We start from the raw sequence: 11,789 nt of genomic DNA, 5'->3' as shown, positions 1-11,789 counted from the left end.
ATATTTCACCTTATTCAACTGTTATAAAAGATTTTTATTTTATTTATTTATATACGTTTAATGAAATCACCTTGCTTTTAAATTCAATAATAAAAATATTATTTTTTTACGTGATATCGATTTTTATATTGATTTTCCAATTATAACATCCAATCTATTCTGATCCTGCAATACATGTATGTATTATATATCCGCTTTATTTTTATTTTAAATCTATGTAAATGCTTTAATGGGGATATGTAATACCAAAAATTCGGTAAAGATAAATGATAATGGGGATAATAAACTTATTCTGTTCAAGAAAAAAGAAAAAGATTTGATAAATGTAAATCTTCAGAAATTAGATACGCATGGTAAAACATATATATTCATTGATTTATAATTTTAATTAAAAATTTATTTAATAAAAATAAGGTCAAGGTTTTAGATATTTTTTCTAATTCTTCTATTCAATCAACTTGTTATAAAATGTAATGAATATTTATATGACAATATTATATTCTCTTTTTGATATTTATTTAGTTAATAAATATAAATTTATAGAATTACATTATGTTCTTTATAAATATGACATTCTTGCAAAATAATTTTTCCTGATGATAAATGAAATTAATTGACATCTTATTATGTAGGTGTTGTAGACCGAGTAAGTATTTTTTCTTAATATGTATTATCGAATATTTATATTATATTATATTACTTCAAAACATATCGACAAATATTTGTTAATTATAAAATCTTCCCTGATTTTCAGTAAAACCTTTTTACAGTTAACCCGGAAATTTTATGTATCTTTAGCTAAATCTGAAAGTTCTGGCTTTATGCCAAAAAATTCTGTAATAATTAAATCCTCTCCTCACTATTTTTAACTAAATTTTGTGATAAAATTCCATCCACATTTGAACCCTCCGATCTTAACCACAATAACGTTACCAGACCCGACGGCATGATTTCTTACCTTGAAAACAAGGCTTTTCAAATCATTCTCTCATCCCTTCCTATGGCTGAAAATAGTGAAACCAAAAGATCAATTATTTAAACATCTCTTTTAATTTGGGCCACAAGCTCTTCAAATTCAACTAATTGAGTAAAAATTACTTAATTATAAGTGATCCTAAAGAAGGATTTATGCGTGGGATATCTATTCAAACTCCATTCATGGAACATTGAACTCTATTGGTTCAACATAAATATTTTCAATTGTTATAACATTTTTTTAAATTGTGTTTTTGTTATTAGTATTTTTTTAAAAAAAAAATATTTTGATGCTCATTTTTATATTATAATATTTGTTAATTATATATAAGATTGTGTATTTAACCGGTCATACCATTCGGTCAATTGACCGATATTTGTCCACTCAAATATGGTTTAATTCAAATAAATGTTTTTTGTATATAATAATAATAGTAAAATAAATCTATAATATTAATTTTATAATATTATATCAATTCATTGTCATTCAGTAACTAAAGTTTCGCATGGCAGTCTTGTTCAATATTATCATTTTCTTTAATATTTTTTAATCAATTATCGTGTTGTCGAGATCTTCAAACTTTTGTTTTAGTAGGAACATTAACTCAAATATAGACCAATTTCACCTGAAGAAGAAGTAGAAATGGTAATTGTTAGTATCCACTAACTTGAGGCCAGAATCTGATTGTTTCTTATGAAAGTTACTGCTTTCCACATAATTTACTTTTAAAAATTCCGCTTTTATTTCTGAAATTTATGATATGAGCATCACCATCTAGTAAAACGACTACTTCTTGTATTATATTCCATACTGGGGACCCAATAAATAAGCAAAATTGTGATCACATATAATCGTTTTTCTTTTTTCAAACAAATTTTTTACAGATTTTGTAGAGTATTTGACCAGGTTAAATGCTCCTCTGGTCAATTGACTGAGTTTGGCAAGTCAATCGACAGACTTGCCAATTCTTATATAATATATTTATTTTAAAAATCGCCTAAAATTTATTTTAAAAGAAATTAAAGCTACAGAAAAAATCTTCTAATGAGTCTTGAATTAATTAAATAGTTAATAAACTTTCGACTATAGTTAACTATATTCCGTGTCCTCTTTTAACTTTAACGAGGGTTTACTGCTTCATAACCCTAAAAATTAAAATTTTAATGCTCATCTCTTCTCAATCCAATTGGTACATAAGACATTTAAAAGCATTGCAAGGACGGGTGCATGCATAGCTATTATCTAGAGGGTGCCGCGGCGTCATTAGCTGTTACAATCTCGGTTGCTCATAAAAACGGAAATTTGTTTTAGGAAATATTTTAATATCTTTTTTTTAAAAAAAGAATTTCAAGGGATTCCTCAAATTTTTCAGGGGGTTCCGAGGCCCCTAGTGACGCTAATGAGTGGGTGCAATAGCGGACTAACCATATGTGAAAGTGACAATGTTCCCACGATGCCACAAAAAATTGATTAAAAAAATGCATTTTATTTTCGCTGAAACATACTTCAGTGAAATCATGCTAATTACCTTTTTATAGGGTTAAACAAATGAAATTTAAGATAAATTAATTTTAAAAAATGTATGTATATTTTTACTTGTAATTTGAGCATTGTTAGTAACTTCCAAAAAAAATTAAATAAAACAATGTGTTCCTAACAATATATATATGTAATACTCATACCATGAATATATATGATTTCTAATAATCTGGAAACGCCTTTATTTGAATTCCTTTATAGACTTGTTTTTTTTGGAGAATTTTATCAACTAAATGCCTGGAAGTAACTAATTATGTAGGCAAGTTTTAAATGATGACAAAAAATCGGTAAGGCAAGATGTTGGGCTCTAGAAAAAGCAATCACATGGATATATGAAGGAAATTGTTTGTCACCTATTACAATAAGCTTCTTAAAATGTATTGGAGATTGAGAATCCTTTGAAGTTATAACTACTTCCAAGGCTCACAATCATTTATTGAAAACTTTATTAATAGCTTTTTATAGAAATTTCAATTTTTAAGCGCATTTTCAATCAAAGAACACTAATGCTATACTGTTCCAAATTAGCTATCTCTTTATATTGTAATTGAAATAAAAGCCAAGAATATACCATTAAAATTACACGTTACGTGTATTATCATGTCATAGAATTAAGCGCACATCCAAATAATTATGAGAAGAAAGACTTAATAATCCTATGGTTCTTTAAGTTTTATTGTGGTTTTTTAATATAAAACTTTATTAGCGATATGTAATATTTTCACCCAAATAAATTTTGGCTTATTAATAATGGTAACAAAAGTATCAAGGAATTTCTAGACATAATAGCCGAATTAGTTAAAGTCCGCAATCGAGAAATATGGTAATAAATTATTTCGTAAGCTAGGATATATGAAAATATAATATCCAAATAAAATATAGAAATGGAAGAAGTTTCGGAAAATAATAAATCTCATTGTACTAAACACAAAAATAATAAAAATACACCTGGGTCAGGCTGAGGCAACTTACCCTCAAGGTTTACCACTCAAATTACGTCAGTGTTCGCGGATTCACGGAGCTCTGGGATAGATCCTTTAAAGAAAATCTGTTAAACAATTTGTTCCTCAAATATGACAATTTTAAAAAAATTTAAATAAATTATACCAATCAATTCAAATTAATTACAAATAACAAAATAGAGCTGGGTATTAAATTATTAAAATAACAGGGCTGGCAAAAATAAATGCCAGACCATCTTTGAAAATAAAATCCTGAGAAAATTTAGGACGAGCTGGAAAATGGATATTTTAAATAAAATCCTGGACGGGCTTAAAATTTCATGTGCAGACCCATTAGTGAAACTAAAACCTTTACGTTTCTCATTATTTGTATTGTCTGAAGAAAATATTTTTTGAAAACAGAAAAATTGATTTAAATATTAGATCATTATAAAGTCAGCCCTTATATAAACAGCTGTTAATAAATAAACATTGCGCAATTTTATTTTAAAATTTTATAAAATTAATAGATATTCATTAATTTTTCATTTTTTATCAATATAATATAATTTTTTATGTAAGACCAAGATATACCCGATACAATCCCTATTGCAAGCATTACGGCATCTTCGCATTCAAACAACTTATCTTCTAAAAAAGTTTACTATATGTATATACATTTTAAAAATATAATTTTAATTCGAAATTTGAATTACCAAAGTTATATTTAAGAATTGTCATTTTTATTACTTTTAATATAAGATTATGGTTATTTAAATCTTTTTCATTTTCTATTTATTAAAACCGCAAATATTTACTCCCTCCCTTATTACAGTTAATACAATACAAATGAGTCATTACCAAAATAATAGGAAAACAAAAAATCGATAATTCATTAATAACTTAAAAATCCCAAATTTAACAAAATTTGTAGATAAGCATGGGATATTGTATTATTATTAAAGGCGAGGTCAAAATAATAAAGGTCAATTTCTATCGTCTCCAAAATTTTTTTTAAATAGGTCTCAAAAATGGTTGCTACATCAGAACAACAAAATTAGCAATTCTTAAATTTGGTGATTTAATTAAAAATTTGCATAAAATAAATATTACCTACCTTAACCCTTGAGAGGTTAGGTGGGATTTTTAAACACTCCACATTTTTTAAAATCTATAAAAAAAATAAATTAGGCCATTTTGGTCTGGGTTTTTATGAGTTTTTCTATAACAATCCAAGGTCATTGTATATAATTTTATAGGTTTTTACGAAATATTATCGAAAGGTAACGTAGGGTGTATTTTTCTACAACTTTTCATATAACTGGATAAATGTTGAAGACTATGCACACTAAGATCTGCAAAGACCCTATACGCGGATGGGCCGAACCGGGTAACGTCTGAATATTTTTATTTGGGCTGGGCTGGGAAAAAGAATTAGTAGATATATATATATATCCGAAAATAAAATATTATTTATTTTCTTCATATGGGTGAAAAGCCAGGGCAGAGTAAAGTCAGAAAAAGATGAGGTCGGGAGAATGCTAAACGCGGGCATGATGAAAAATTGAACCCTATTTTAACAAGGATGACGATATATTCTACACAGTAGCGCCACTAGAGTGATCGCAGGGACTAAGTGAAAAATTTTAAGAATCCTGAAATTTAAATTTTTTCAAAAAAATACATATAAAAAGTTAATTTCTAAAATTAATTTTTCCCTTTTTTTAAATTTTTTTTAAAAAGTAAACTCATGCCACTAAATCAACATTAAACAATTATTGACCTAAATAGGACATATTATATAATATATTAGGCTTATTGATGAATTCGGATACTTGGTAGATGTAATAACATATAAAGTATCACGTTTTTAATTCAACCACTCCCCAATATTATAAATATTGTTTATTTTGATGTTCAACTATATTATATTTCTAGTTAGACCCTTCATTTAAAAAATGAGTCAGACCGGGTCTGGATTTTAAAAAACCGGAACAGGTCGCGACACTTTTTAAAAATTATTACCGGTCCGGTTACAAATTAAGCTGGGATGGGCAAAAACTAATCCCAACCGGGCTGGACCTTAAAATTTTACCATTTACAAACCTCTAGCGCTCACATAATCCCCCCCCCCCCCACTCAATATTTGTTAAATATTATTCCAAATGTGTTATAAGACTTGAGTTATCTCATTTAAGTGGGTGAGAAAGAAATTTTTTTTCCTCCTTTAGCTTTCAACTTTTCTGGTAGTAAGCTCCTTCAATATCTCTCTCCACTTATGTTATTATTACCAGAGACCTGCAGAGTCACCATTTGCACGGCCCGGTTTTAAAAATTTTAGGCCCGGCTCAGATATTTTTAAAAAAAAAATTTTACGGCACGGCCCAGCTCGGCCTGGATTTAAAATTTTAGGCCCGGCCCGGGTTTAAAATTTTTTGGCCCGGCCCGGATTTTTTTAAAAAAAATTTTTCAGGCCCGGCTCGGAATTTTTTAAAATTATATTCGACCTGGTATATACAAAAATTCACCTATGAGATATTTTACCATATTTTTCAGCGAATATTATCATTTAATAAGTATATTACATATTTTATTCAGATATTTAATTACAAATTGATACTATAAAAAATTTGTGCAAATAATATTTTTGAATATAAAAGATTGTATTTGTGATAATTTTAATTTGTATTTAAAAAATACATGGTAAAAAGCTAATATTTTAAAAATATTAAATTATTTATAAAAAATTATAAAACTGATATTTATAAAATTTGATATTTTGAGCATATACTATATTTTATATTGCATTTATAAAAATAAAACTAATATTCATAAAAATGGAAGTATAATAATATTTTGAGAATATACTATATTTATATTGCATTTAAAAAAAATAAAACTAGTATTTAATTTATAAAAATGGAAAATATTTTGAGAATATAATATATTGTATTTACTATTTAATTTATAAAATAAAAATTCATTCATTCATTACCAGGCCAGAAATTGCACGAAGTGCAATTTCATCACCACCAGGAGATGACGCGTGCATCATGTATTTTCACTAGTATATAGATCCCATACATGATGTCTACCCTTTATTATGGTGGACGGTATCACTATGTAGCCAGCTAGCAAAAGAAGGGAGAAGTACGAAAGTGGTGATGTATTAGTTCCGTTACCGGCAGAATAGTGTTAAGAAATATAATGTCATGTAATAATGTACCTGAATCCTGATATGGTTATTTAGTGAGGCAACAAAAAAAAACCCTTATATCTTGGTGAGTATTGAGAGTTTAAGTTAAGTTTGCATGATGAGTCCCTTCCTTGTTTGTTGTTCGGTGTGTCGATATCGCGTGTCCTGTAGACCTTGTTCGCGCTGTGCAAATGATATTTGGGTTCGTCGGTGTTATTGCATTATTATCATAACCAGTGTTCGTTATCATTATCCATTATTCTATTTGTTGTTGTTGTAGATATTGTCTTTATTGTCGCCGATATCGTGTGTCCAGAAGAAAAAGTCGTGGGTTCATAGGAAAGTTGTGTTGTCCAGATTATTATCATCATTAAAACATGTTTTGTTCTAGCCATTGCAAGAAAAGAAAAAGAAGAGAACGGTTCCTATTTTAATTTAGGCCATATTTTAGCAAGTATTTTAGATGTTCTTTTAGGTGTTTCTTGTTTTTTCTGAGTGTCATGAAATCTGCAAACGAGAGGTTGAACAGGTCCATATCCATCAAACATTTCGCCAACCAATAGTATTTAGGGGTATTTTTCTTCCTACCGTCAGGGGACCATTTCATGGACGAAAATATCATATTTTCCTGCGAGTGTCTTAAGCTATGGCCTAGTAACTCTAATCTCCTCAAGGGAATGAGTCGATGAGCTGAGGTGTTGTATGGGTAATATGTCTAGGTGATTCTTCTTAGGCATTTGTTTATAAATGTTTGAGTTGCGTTGATGTTGCTTTTAGTGTCTTGCCAAGTCTCCAGCCCATAGGTAAGAATGGGTACAATTAGGGACTTGAAGAGTCTTATTTTTAAATTATTTGATATTTGGTTGGATGACCATAATTTCGACAGTTGATGATACCGGAGTCTAGCATTATTAGTTCTCGATTTCGTATCTAATATTGTGAAGCCTAATGATGTTATCTTGGTTCCTAGGTATTTGAAATCTGACACTAATTCTATCGTATTACCCTCAAAGTTAAAGGGGTTTAAGTTACTCGCATATGTATTTGAGGTGATAAGCTTGGTTTTTGTGTAGTTAACTCTTAATCCATATTCATAACAGTTGTTGACAAATAATGATAAAATATTTCTTATCTTGTATTCTGAGTTAGCTAATATACACACTAGTGAAGGTCAACGGTCCGGTCCTATCGGTCTTAGACCGGGATCGGACCGGACCTATTGTTGGACCGATCTTTTTCTTGAGGACCGTAGTCCGGACAGGTCTTTTTATTTTTTACGGTTCAGACCGCGGTCCGGACCGGTCTTTTATTATTGTTTAAGTTTGCTTTACTATACAATTAATATAATTTTTTTGTATATTTTATTTTATAATATTTTTCTAGAGGAGTCATTTTAGATTTTGTTAATTTTTATTTTACAATATGAAAACCATAAGTTTGTCCAAGAAACATTTTACTTATCTCTCAATAAAAACATAGAAGTATGTGTTCATTGCAGTACTAAATTTAATGTATCGTCAGCACCTAGTAACAAAATAATTGTTTATAATTTTTTAAGCAATAAATTAATCAAAATAAGCAATAATATTATTAAAATATTTTAGTTATTATCTAGTTCTATTTTTTTTAAAGAAACTCTATAATTTATTGTAAAAATTACTTAACCTTATTCTTAATAAAATAATTAGGTACCTTAAGCAGACATCTGATAAAACATAAAATATATATTTCTAATGATGAAAATGAAAATATCTCAAAAAACACGATCTACTCTTAATTTTTATATGCCCTCTACAAGCACAAAATCATTTTCTTCAATACCATTGGATAAATTTTATTGTTTCTATAATACTCTTATATTTAATAAAATGATAAAACAAATCAAATTAGGTTAAAAAAATATGTTTTTTAAACAAATAAAAAGACCGGTCCAGAACCGGTCTTTTTATTTAGGACCACGGTCTGGATTGATCTTTTTCTTAAGGACCGTGGTCCGGTCCGGTCCGAGGGTATTGGTCCAGTCCGGACCAAAGACCGGACCGTGACCTTCACTAATACACACGTCGTCGGCATAACAAAGAAAATTCAAAGAGTTATGCATGTCATTGTGGTGCTGTTGATCCCTGTGATGTGGGTTGAGTGCATATTCTTGTTTAAAGGATTTATTTAGGATAATCGCTATTTAAAAAAAATGCATGTATATAAATAGTACTTTGAAAATCGCCGGGGTGGCCTAATGGGTTAGATATAAGCTTAGAAACAGAAGGATGCAGGTTCAATCCTGATAAGGAGTATAAAAACTTTCAAGTTTTTTCGATGACTGATGTGTAAAGACATATGGTAAGATGAATTTCGGAGCTTAGAGATGACATCCCGGTCACGGACAGGCCTGGACAGCCATGGCTAAGGATACCTGTCCAATAAACAAAATGAAAGAAACAAATGGAAATATGAATATGAAAGCTAGGGCGTTCCCTCTAAGCGACGGGCAGGGTGTAGACCTCCATCCTGTGAAAAGTAAAGTAAAGGTCAAAGCAAATAAGACAAGATTAGCAAGTTTGAATATTGGGACGCTAGGTAAGACGAGAGAATTGGCATCAATGTTGAACAAGAGAAAAGTTGATATAGCATGCATACAAAAGACGAAATGGAAGGGGCAGAAGACTTTGATGATTGGAGATGGGTATAAATTGTACTATAATGGAATTGTTAGCAATAGGAACGGTGTTGGCATCATCCTCAGTCAAGATCTAACCTCCTCGGTAATAGAAGTCAACAGGATCTCTGATAGACTAATGAAGGTAAAACTCTGCATTGGTCAATCAATACTACACATCCTTTCAGTATATGCTCCTCAAACGGGTTGTAAGGAAGAAGAGAAAGATAACTTTAGAGGTATCCTTGATGAAGCTGTAATGGAAATCCCTAAGGATGACCTAGTCATAAAGACTTAAATGCGCATGTGGGGAAAGCAAGAGATAGCTACAAAAGGCATCATGGTGGTTTTGGATATGGAGAATGAAATGATGAAGGAGAGCATGTACTGAAGTTTGCGCAAGCCTTCGACCTTGCCTTAACCAACACCTACTATAGGAAAAAAGACAGTCATCTAATAACATATGAAAGTGGTACAAGGAAAACACAGATAGATTACATGCTAATCTCTCGCAGAAGATCAAAAGATGTAATAGACTGTAAAGTCATCCCAGGAGAAGATATCGCCGCGCAACATAAGCTACAGTCATGGATTTACACATCTCAAATAAATCCACTCAAAACAAGATAAAACTGGAACCATGCATCAAAAGGAGCAAATTAAAAACAATGACAGATGCCTTTGCAATCAATGCAAACATCCTCACAAGTCAGTGAAAAAATGTGGACAGACCTTTCATCCAGATTAATAGACACTGTCAAATCGACACTAGGCTTGACAAGGGGAGGTAACAAATCATACAAAGATCTATGGTGGTGGAATGAAGAGGTACAAACCACTATACAGGAGAAAAAAGCCCTTTATAAAATGGTACAAATCCAAAAACCCTGATGACAAGACAAGATACAAAAAATCCAAGAGATTAGCTACAAAGGCGGTGGCTAGGGCCAAATCTATGGCATACAATGACATGTATGAAGAACTACATACCAAAGAAGGGCAAAATAAAATATACTGATTTGCCAATCAGCGAGTAAAGAATTCTAGGGATATAAACGGAGCTCCGAAAGTAATCAAGTATAAAGATGGGAAATTGATAATAAAGGAAAAAGAAATAATGAATAGATGGAAAGAATATTTTCAGGAGCTTCTCAACTTTAATCCCCACATACTACATCTAGACGAACACTCCCCATGTCAAAACCTTGTATAGCCTATAACAGAACAAGAAATAATCACATGCCTCAAGCATATGAAAAACAACAAAACTAGGGGTCCAGACGATATTCCAATGATGATGGAATACATCTCCTCATAAATCTATACAATAAAATACTTGGAAATGTAGATGTTCCCCAAAAATGGAGGCAGAGCTATCTAGTTCCTATCTTCAAAAATAAAGGGGATCCACACAATTGTCAAAATTACAGGGGCATAAAATTAATGTTTTATTGTCTAAAACTATACGAAAAAATTATAGAAAAAAGATTAAGAGACATAATCGAAATAGGTGAGACTCAGTTTGGCTTTATGCCTGGAAGATCAACAACTGATGCTATCCACGCAATTAGGCAAGTGAGTGAAGAATACAGTGAAAAGAACAAAAATCTACACATGGTCTTTCTCGATTTAGAAAAGGTCGATAGAATCCCAAGAAAACTTATCTGGTGGGCGCTACCCCACAAAAAGGTTCCCGAAAAATATATAAGAATAATACAGGAATGTATATCGGCCTTACAACAATGGTCCGTAGCACGGCACTTCAGCAGGCTTCACAATAGCCAAGGGAGTTCATTAAGGGTCAGCTCCAGCCCACTTCCCTTCATTGCAGTAATAGATGTATTAGCACAGTCTATACCTTAAACAGTCTCGTGGAATATGATATTTGCATATGATATTGTGATACTTGCCGAATCCAAGGATGAAATGAAAAAATTAGTGAGTTGGATAAATATTCTAGAAAAGCACGGACTAAAAGTAAATAGAGAAAAGACGGAGTATATGGTGATAGGAGGAGATGAAACAGAGAGTATTGATATAAATGAATGGCAGATATCGGCAATTGAAAGCTGCAAATATTTGGGCTCCACTATACAAACAGCGGCACAATAGAAAAAGAGATAAAGAGTAAAATTAATCAAGGGTGGTTAAAGTGGAGATCATTATCTCGAGTGCTATTTGACAAAAGAATCCCACACAAAATTAAAGGGAAAAATTTACAGTTCCATAGTACAACCAACTATTCTATATAGTTCGGAAACATGGCCAACCAAAGAATCAGACGAGAGAAGTCTACAAACTATGGAGATGAGAATGCTGAGGATGATTGCTGGGGTAACAAGAAAGGATAAAGTGCGCAGTACAAGAATACTAAGTAGTTTAAAGGTAGTGCCCATTAAGACTAAGTTAATGGTAAACAGACTTAGGTGGTATGGGCACACAATGAGAAGGCCTATGAACTACATAGGAAATAAGGTTGAG

The 11,789-nt window shown here is 30.9% G+C and overlaps 1 protein-coding gene across 1 annotated transcript in view; it reads left to right on the top strand.

The window, feature by feature from the left end:
• The first annotated feature begins 246 nt into the window (after nt 1-246).
• The window catches only part of LOC135929936 (abnormal spindle-like microcephaly-associated protein homolog), a 52,906-nt gene continuing 41,363 nt past the window's right edge, over nt 247-11,789 (top strand). Inside the window, exons 1-3 of the mRNA XM_065466687.1 lie at nt 247-256; nt 302-353; nt 4,039-4,115. The gene's annotated coding sequence lies outside the window, so the exon portion shown is untranslated. The remainder of the gene's footprint in view (nt 257-301; nt 354-4,038; nt 4,116-11,789) is intronic.

This window comes from Gordionus sp. m RMFG-2023, chromosome 5 (assembly GCF_954871325.1).
Source record: "Gordionus sp. m RMFG-2023 chromosome 5, tfGorSpeb1-WG-v2, whole genome shotgun sequence".
Lineage (NCBI taxonomy): Eukaryota > Metazoa > Nematomorpha > Gordioida > Chordodea > Parachordodidae > Gordionus > Gordionus sp. m RMFG-2023.
The sequence above is the reverse complement of the archived record's forward strand: the minus strand, read 5'-3'. Positions and strand labels throughout refer to the sequence as shown.